Source organism: Dipteris shenzhenensis, chromosome 3, assembly GCF_047967505.1.
Source record: "Dipteris shenzhenensis isolate YYH24624 ecotype China chromosome 3, Dip_SZ_1.0, whole genome shotgun sequence".
NCBI lineage: Eukaryota > Viridiplantae > Streptophyta > Polypodiopsida > Gleicheniales > Dipteridaceae > Dipteris > Dipteris shenzhenensis.
The window spans coordinates 36526236-36535174 of record NC_141598.1 but is presented as its reverse complement, the minus strand read 5'-3'; positions in this window follow the sequence as shown (position 1 = coordinate 36535174).

Sequence of the window (8939 nt, the reverse complement as noted above, 5' to 3'; positions counted from 1 at the left end):
TAGGAGCCATTGTAGTGCTATAGGGAGGCCATCTCTATTGTGCTCTTCGTTGAAGGCCGCGCTATGGCTTCATCATTGCTAGAGGCCCGTCTGGAGTAGCTTGGAGCCATGGCGTTGGCTGTGTGGTTGTCTAACACTGGCTGTGTGGCTGTGAGTCAGCATTGTGTCGTGTTGTGAGCGCTTGGGCACTATGGATGGAGCCTAGCTTGGCTTTGTGCTGGGCTATAGGAGTCTGTTGGAGACAGTGTTGCAGCCCTCAACCGTGGCATTGTAAGCAGTCGGGTGGAGAGGCTCTAGGAGCTAGAAGCTAGTGTCGGTTGTAGGAGAGAAGTTGTTGAGTCTCCATGTAGATGTTGGTCAAGGGAGTCTAACGGGCATTGCTTGAGGTCGACATCCGCACTAGCTAGACATTACTGTGGGTGCTTGCATGGGTTGTGTCATATGAGGTTGGAGTCGTGGCTGTGGAGCAGAGGCTTGGAGGTCGAGCGCGCGATGTCTCTTTGGTCGTTGTGCGCGCTACAAAGGAGCTGGGTATGGAGCTGTGGGCTTGGGCTTTTGTGGAGATGCACTGACTGAGAGCACTGGAGATAGGCAGAGTAGGACATTGCTAAGAGTGGGCATTGAAGAGCTGCCATCTGGGTGTTGGCCGCCCGAGATCCTTGGGAGAGCAGGACATGTGAGTTTGCTGGAGCTTGTGGGTGAGCCGATTGGAGCAATCATTGTAGAGCCTTAGCTGGAGTCTGCGGATGAGCCGATTGCAGAGCCGAGTGTTGGCTGGAGCCCAACTTTGACAGAGGAGCGGCTGAGCGTAGAGCTCTTGGAGGAGCTAGGAGCTTTTTTGTAGAGGTCAATCCAAAAGAGGATTTCAGCTATCAAGTCGACGACCAAGCGGAACATGATCCTTGGTACATGGACATCGGGGCATCATCTCACATGACAAATCATTAGGAATGGTTCACAGAGATGAAACCATTGGAAGGTTAGAAAAATGTCATCTACATAGTAGATAATACACCGAATCCAGTTCAAGGGATAGGTGTTATCCCTATGAACAATTTCACTAGTACAAAAGGATTGGTGAAAGATGTGCTCTATGTTTCGAAGCTCAACAAGAACCTCTTGTCAATAGGCCAAATGACGGAACACAATTATCGAGTCATATTCAACGGAGATGAATGCACTATCAGAGACAAATCCAGAAGATGTCAGCTAGTAGCAAAAGGTGTCAAGGAAGGACGCTTATACAAAATGCTAGCTACAGTACCAGATAAGGATGCCATGTTAGCTCAACTACAACAGATGCCACTATCTCCAAAGTGGCACAAGAGATATGGTCATGTCAATTTCAAGTACTTGTTGTTAGATCTTAGAAATCAGAATATGGCAATTGGGATTCTGAAGTTATAGTTTCTTGGAAAAGTTTGTGAAGCATGCTGTTTTGGCAAACAAAAGTGAATCAACTTTGGCAGAAGTACCTCTCGTGCACGAGGTATTCTTGATTTGATACATACAGATGTATGGGGTTATGCCCAGATCTGCAGCATCAATGGTTCACTTTACTACCTGACTTTCATCGAGATGACTACAGTAGATATTGTTGGGTCTACTTTTTGAAAGAGAAATCTAAAGTCTTTTCCAGATTTCAAAATTCAAAGCCATGATAGAAAACCAGACAGGCAGAAAGATCAAAGTCATGAGATCAGATTGAGGAGGTGAATACATGTCTTCAGCATTCATGAACTTTTGCAGAAGTCATGGCATTCGAAAGACAATTCACATGTGCAGATACTCCTCAGTAGAATGCAAGAGCTAAAAGGAAGAATGGGACTTTAGCAATGCTTAGTGAGAAGCATCTTTCGAATCAGTATTGGGCAGAAGCAATAGCCATTGTGAACTATTTGCTTAATCGGCTTCCTATCGAACCGATACAAGGTATGACTCCTTATGAAGCATTCACTTGACACAAGACACACATTGGGCATCCCCGCATATTTGGTTGCATAGCATATGCTCACATACATGATGATCATCGCAAGAAATTGGATGTGAAGTCATGCAAATGCATCATGGTTGGCTACAGTGAAGAAAGCAAAGCATACAAGTTGTATGATCCCATCAACCGCAAGGTCATTATCTCCAAGGATGTAATCTTCAATGAGGAATCAGAATGGAAAACCTCAAATACACAGGAGATAGAAGCATCGACTTCACAGTCATCTACAAAATAGGTTGATGAAGAAGAGCAAGGATTGCCAAAAACACCTCAAGCAGAGCCATAGCAACTCAGACGGCCTACTAGGGAAAGCAACAAATTGACATATGCTAAAAAAGGCAAAGCAATTCAGGTAGAAACCATAAACTATGCTCTTATGACTACCATTATGGCTACAGAAGAGCCAGTGTACTTCGAAGACACAGTAGACAAGCCAAAATAGCAAACTACTATGAATGAAGAAATGGATGCTTTGTATAAGAATAATACTTGGGAATTATGCGACCTTCCACTAGGAAAGAAGGCCATAGCAAACAAATGGGCATATAAAGTGAAGTACAATCCAGATGGCAGTATTCAGAGATACAAAGCCAGACTAGTTGCAAAAGGCTTTGCACAGCAATATGGTCGGGACTATGATGAGACTTATGCTCCAGTAGCAAAGATGGATTCCATACGGTTCTTGATATCACTAGCGACACTCAGCAGATGGAATGTTTACCAACTTGATGTTAAGAATGCATTTCTCAATGGTTATCTAGATGAGGAAGTCTACATACAACAAGCAATAGGTTATGTTGAACCAGGGAAGGAGAATAAGGTTTGCCATCTCAAAAAGAGTATCTACAGCTTAAAGCAAACACCCAAAAGTTGGTACAACAATATTGACAAGTATTTTGCTAATCTGGGATACATGAAGTCCAATGCAGATCATACTCTCTACTACAAAGTTCAAGGGGAAGACATTACTATTGCACTTTTGTACGTAGATGATCTGATTGTGACAGGAAGCAAGGATAGCTTCATCAGAAAACTAAAACAAGACTTATCCTACAGAGTTCAACTTGAAAGATCTTGGACTTATGCACTATTGTCTTGGAATTGAGTTTTGGAGAGATTCAGATAGAACATTCATGAGTCAGCTCAAGTATGTTGAGAGTCTCCTGAAGAAGTTTCATATGGCAAATTGCAAATCTTCAGGGATCCTCAAAGTGTCATCGGTAGACTAGTGTGTAGCATGTCACATCATCAGCTGCACAATGGACTTACATTTGAACATGTGCTATATCTTGGGGATGATGGGCAAATGTCTCCAGACCTTTACTAGGACCTTCTCACCCAACAAGCTGTCTATAGCGTTGTGACCCTCACTCTTGACAATTAACTAAATCTCCATACTCATGAAGAAACAAAATACAATTATTAGGGCAAGCATGGATGGTGTTATAATCCATCCCACCAACCATTGTCAACATCTTCCTCTCCTCGTCTCTAGAACTGGGCATGGTATTTGGGGCAAGCAACATCTTCTCGACCAACCTATTGCAATTTGCATATCCAAGAAACCTTAAGAATGAGGTACTAACTAGAACAATTAGGAATGAGATACTAAGAACGAAAAACTTTGAAACAATTAAGATGCAAACATGATTTGCACTAATCTCATCAAGGTTGAGACACTTGTGTCTGACCAGCCATACTTTGCTTGCAAATTCAAGATCAAGAGGCAAGCTCATAGTTTTGCCATCCTGGCACTATCATACAAGCGTGTTGATGCCAAATCTCACATCACAGTCTCAGATTTAGACATGTCACCCCCATCTAATGTCATGCCTCCAAAAATAGAAGCCATCATGTCCGCCATACCCTTGTCCTCATCTAGAGGATCATTTGTCTCAAAAGTGTGGTGGTGGTGCATGTACTCCCTCGGTGCTCTCCTTATCCTATAGAATGCAAGGTTAGTGTGTGCAATATGCACACAATATAAATATTCATGAATTACTCAAAGACCATTGGCTTACTGTTGATCCTTTAGTGGTGCCTCTCCATACACCTGCAAGTGGCGCATGACGATACGGCATTGATGACAAACCTCTCACTTGCAATGAGTGCAAGGACAAAAAATTATCTTACAAAGCCAATCCATGCTCCTGTGGGGTTGCCCCCATCCGATGAGGTGTCACTACTCATCCTCTCCACCTGAACACATCCAAAATCCTCCCACAAAGTCAAGTCATACACCCAAAATATCACGAAATCCCCAAACCCCCCAGAATTGTAAACCCCCTTAAACCACTAAATCTCCCTTAAAACCCCCCAAAAGTTCCCAAGCTATAAACTCCTAAAACTCCTTAAACCCCCTCAAACCCCCCAAGCCCCCTAAACCCTAAAACCTAATCCCTAAATCGCTTAAATCCCCTTAAACCCCCAAAATCCCTTAAACTCCCAAAAGTCCCTTAAACCCCCCTAAACCCCAAAAACCCCTAAACCCTAAACTCTCAAAACCCCTTGGACCCTTAAACCCCCAAAACCCCCTCAAACCCCCAAAACCCCTCAAACCCTCCCAAACCCCCTAAACCCCCTCAACCCCCCCCCCCCCCCCCAAACTCCCCAAACCCCATCAAACCCCCTCAAGACCCCTAAATCCCCCCAACCACCCTAAACCCTCTATGAAGGTGTTGTCTGAGTCTCTCCAAAACTCAATTCCAAGACAATAGTGCATAAGTCCCCTGGCTTAAATTTTTTAAGAGGATGTGGACTACCCCCCCTCGCATAGGGTGGTAGCACACAGGCCATTGGATCATGCAGTCATCTATGATGGGGGTATGGCAGACCATGCATTTAAGACCCTGCTGCATAGTAGTCTAGGCATTCGATTTAACTATTGTGGCCGTCAATACCATAGTCTTGCTCTGTACATGACAAAGTTTCTTCTTGATTCCTTCCTCCCTCAACGTAAGGCTACGGATGTTCTCCTTCATCTCCTCCACTCTTTGCTCACTTTGTGCAACAACTTCATTTGAATCCCTCAACATCTGGTGAAGCTACTTAAATTGCTCAAAAACATCAACATGGGCCATTTCCAAGACTTTCACTCTGGTTTGGAAATCTCTCAGCATGACGGACTTCAAAACTGTTGAAAGCCAGGGCAAGCTTGAGCACAACCCTATCATAATCTTGTTGGAGGGTCTTGTAGCTTACTCTTTGAACTTCCAACAGTGTTTCGAGAAAACAACCCTCACCGTGGTTGCTATGCAACTTGCTCCACCGTGGCTGCTCTCTGCATCCATCTCAAGGGGGCAGTGTCACATGTGGCAATAATGCATCATATAATGTGAAAGGTATTGGGCAAGTTACTCTTACTAATGCTCCCCTTCAACTTCTTCAATGTTTTCCCCTTCCAAACCTCTTTTCCTCACAAGTATACTAGAGGGTTCCCCCTTGGAGGTCTTTGCATCTTCTTTGAGCTCGTTGTTTGTCATGCTCGATGGCAAGGTGATGGAGGCAGTCTGAATTGTGGAAGTAACCACGGGCTCAGCTTGGGGGTCCAGAACGGTATCTTGTAGATCATGTTCGAACTCAAAGAGTTGAATTTGAGATTCATAGGAAAGTGGAACGGGAGGACGTTGATAAGTGAAATCAATGGAGTTGGAGGAGTCCGAGGACATTTGGGGCTATCAAGTTAGGGAGCTGAAAATTTGATGGAGGAAATGTTGGCAGAAGGCTAGAATTTTGCAAAACTTTTGATAGAGTTTTTCCCAAATTGCTAACACAAAGATTGGGGGGTTAAGCCTTCTTTTTATAGTTTTTGGTAACCCCATAATGGCTGGGATAAGGGTTTAAGCCTACGGGCCATTGGGATAAGGGATTAACTCCTCAAGTCATTGGATTACAGATCTTTGGGTTGAGTTGTTGACATAATCATCATCGGGATACGGGAATATTCCTTTGAGTCATTGAGATAGGGGGCATCTAGGTTATTGGTTTGCTGGGATGAGTCGCTAACTCTATGGTTTCCCCACGATCACCGCAATGTGAGTCTGACCCCGAAGTCATTGGGATGAGGGTCTAACCCCGCAACTAGATTAATTGGATTGGTTGGCACCTGTTTTGATTCTTGACTCATCCTAGAGGTATAAGGGGATACTTGTCAGCTAGATGGCTTCCCAATTAGAGATGTCAGGGCTTGTGAAGCCAAGTCATAATGAGGATTTGATGAAGTTACCCCGATGCAATGGCTTCCTTGTTGGAGATGTTAGGGCTTGTGAAGCCAAGGTCCCGGTGAGACTTTGATGAAGTGACCCCGATACAATGGAGACTATGGTGGAGTGGCTCTGTTATGAGCATCAACGTGCCTTAATGCATTGTCACCTAGTCCTAATCACCTAGTGTTCACTCTTGTGGTATGATTTGCAAGCACCGAGACTCTCCAGACTTGTGCAGGGGTAATATGAATGTGAGTGAGATGCGTACCCTTGGGAATCACCTAGACATAAGAATTGTGAATGCACATGAGTGACTATAATTTCTTTGCATGAAGATGAAGTGGAGGGATAAGACTGATGCATTGCCACATACCTCCCTGATAGCCACGTTGAGTAGGCATTGAGTTTGTCAAACAAGAAAGCTGCTAGCAATAGTGATGGGTTGTTGGAGAGAGGAGGTGCCGTTGAGTTGTGTGTGTGGACCTTGGTTGGCACCATGGCCTTTTTGCCCATGGGAGCCATAACTCCTTAAGATGCTTCTTCTCCTTAGGGTCCACAAGTTCTTGTGGAACTACATTTTTGGAAGTAGGTTCTTGTGTGACTATGGCCCCTAGTTGGGATGGAACACTGTAGCTTGTTGGAAGATGTGGATTCTCCCTTAAGTGGCATAGACATGGCACTACTACGGCTGGCAGCTGTGGTGTGAGCCTTGTGGGAGGTTCTTGTGTTACTAACCTATTTTAGGTGCAGGTTCTTGTGGATCTCATATTGGATTGCTTTGTCGTTGAGTCGTAGGACTCTCAAAATCATTGGTGGACCTTGGGGCTGAGTGTCCTTCCCTCCTACCTCGATAGATCCTATGATAGGGTCTTATGCTGTGATAGCCATTTTTTGCATGGTCAATTCTTGGGCTACTATCACGGGTACCTACATGCTTATAGAAACCTTTGCATCGATTTGTGTCTTTGGCCTGAGAACCATTGGGAGGAAATTGTCGATTGGGCTGGCGAAGCTTGGGGATCCAGAAGTAAGCATTGTGTTCATAGTAGCCTTGTGATTGGAGTAAATTTTTGGGAATCCATTGAGAATGAGAGTTCTGTTTGCACCGTGTTTTCCTCCTTTGTGGTCGTCTTTTGTGGGATTTGGCCTTTTCCAAGGGTTGAGTGGTGGCATATTGGGGTTGTAGCGCATAATGCCATCTTTCCCCATTTGGTATAGTTGACCTGTTATTATTTGGTATGATGGGGAGTCTTTAATGAGTACACAAGCCTTATTCTTGTTGAGGGGCTTGTCCTGTGGGAACCCATTGGTGAGGAAGTGTCCTATTTATTCTACCCATTCCTTTATCATCTATGAGAAAAAATGGGCCATCCGGAAGATCATCCTCTACTCTGGTGGGGAGGTTCTCCATTGGGGATCCTAGACAAGTGGCACATGGGTCCTTCCCTTACGAATTGCGATGGTAAAGTCGAATTCCAAAGGATCAACATCCACTGTATTATGAGCCATGTCATGCATGGCTTGTTGACTAGGTAAAGGTGTGCTTGATGGTCTACAAAGAACACAAACTTGTTGGCTAACAAGTCATGGTGGAACTTTTTAATAGCATAGACCATAGCAAAACCTTCCCTCTCCATGTTTGTGTATTTACTTTGACATTGTTTAGTTGTTGACGGCTTTCAACGAAGATTGGGTAGTCTAGTTTATGCTTCCCTAGTTGTGCCAACATGCACCTGATGGCATTTTTAATGCATCAATGTGGACATGGAATATTAATTCCCTATCTGGAGCCCTTAGTACCGGTGTAGTAGCCACGTGAGCTTAAGGATGTCGAAGGTGACCTGGCACTCTTCTATCCATTCAAAGACAATGGACAATATGTAATTAGCCATGAACAAAGGTAGCTCCTCTACAACGATTTGGAAGCTGAATTTCCAAGAAATTTCCTACTTTTTGCCTCCCACCAATTGTTGCGCATAGTTGGTACGATGCAAAGTCTTTGATGAGTACAGGAGCCCTATTCTTATTGAGGGGCCTGTCCTGTGGGAACCCATTGGTGAGGAAGTGTCCTATATATTCTACCCATTCCTTTATCAAATCTATGAGGAATAATAGGGCATCTGGAAGATCATCCTCTACTTTGGTTAGGAGGTTCTCCATTGGGGATCCTAGACAAGTGGTTAGCTAGCATGTGGGTCCTCCCCTTACAAATTACGACAGTAAAGTCGAATTCCAAAGGATCAACATCCACCATGTTATGAGCCATGTCATGCATGGCTTGTTGACTAGGTAAAGGTGTGCTTGATGGTCTACAAAGAACACAAACTTGCTCGCTAACAAGTCATGGTGGAACTTTTTAATAACATAGACCATAGCTAAACCTTCCCTCTCCGTGGTTGTGTAGTTTACTTTGACATTGTTCAGTTGTTGACGGCTTGCAAAGTAGATTGGGTAGTCTAGTTTATGCTTCCCTGGTTGTGCCAACATGCACCTTATGACATTTTCGATGCATCAATGTGGACATGGAATACTAAATCCTTGTCCAGAGTCCTTAGTACCGGTGCAGTAGCCAAGGCAGGCTTAAGGGTGTCGAAGGTGACCTGGCGCTCTTCTATCCATTCAAAGACGACTAACAATCTACAATCAGCCGCTGTGAACATAGGTAGCTCCTCTGCAACAATTCGGAACGTGAATTTCCAAGAAATACCCTATTTTTACCTCCTGCCAATCGTTGCGCATAG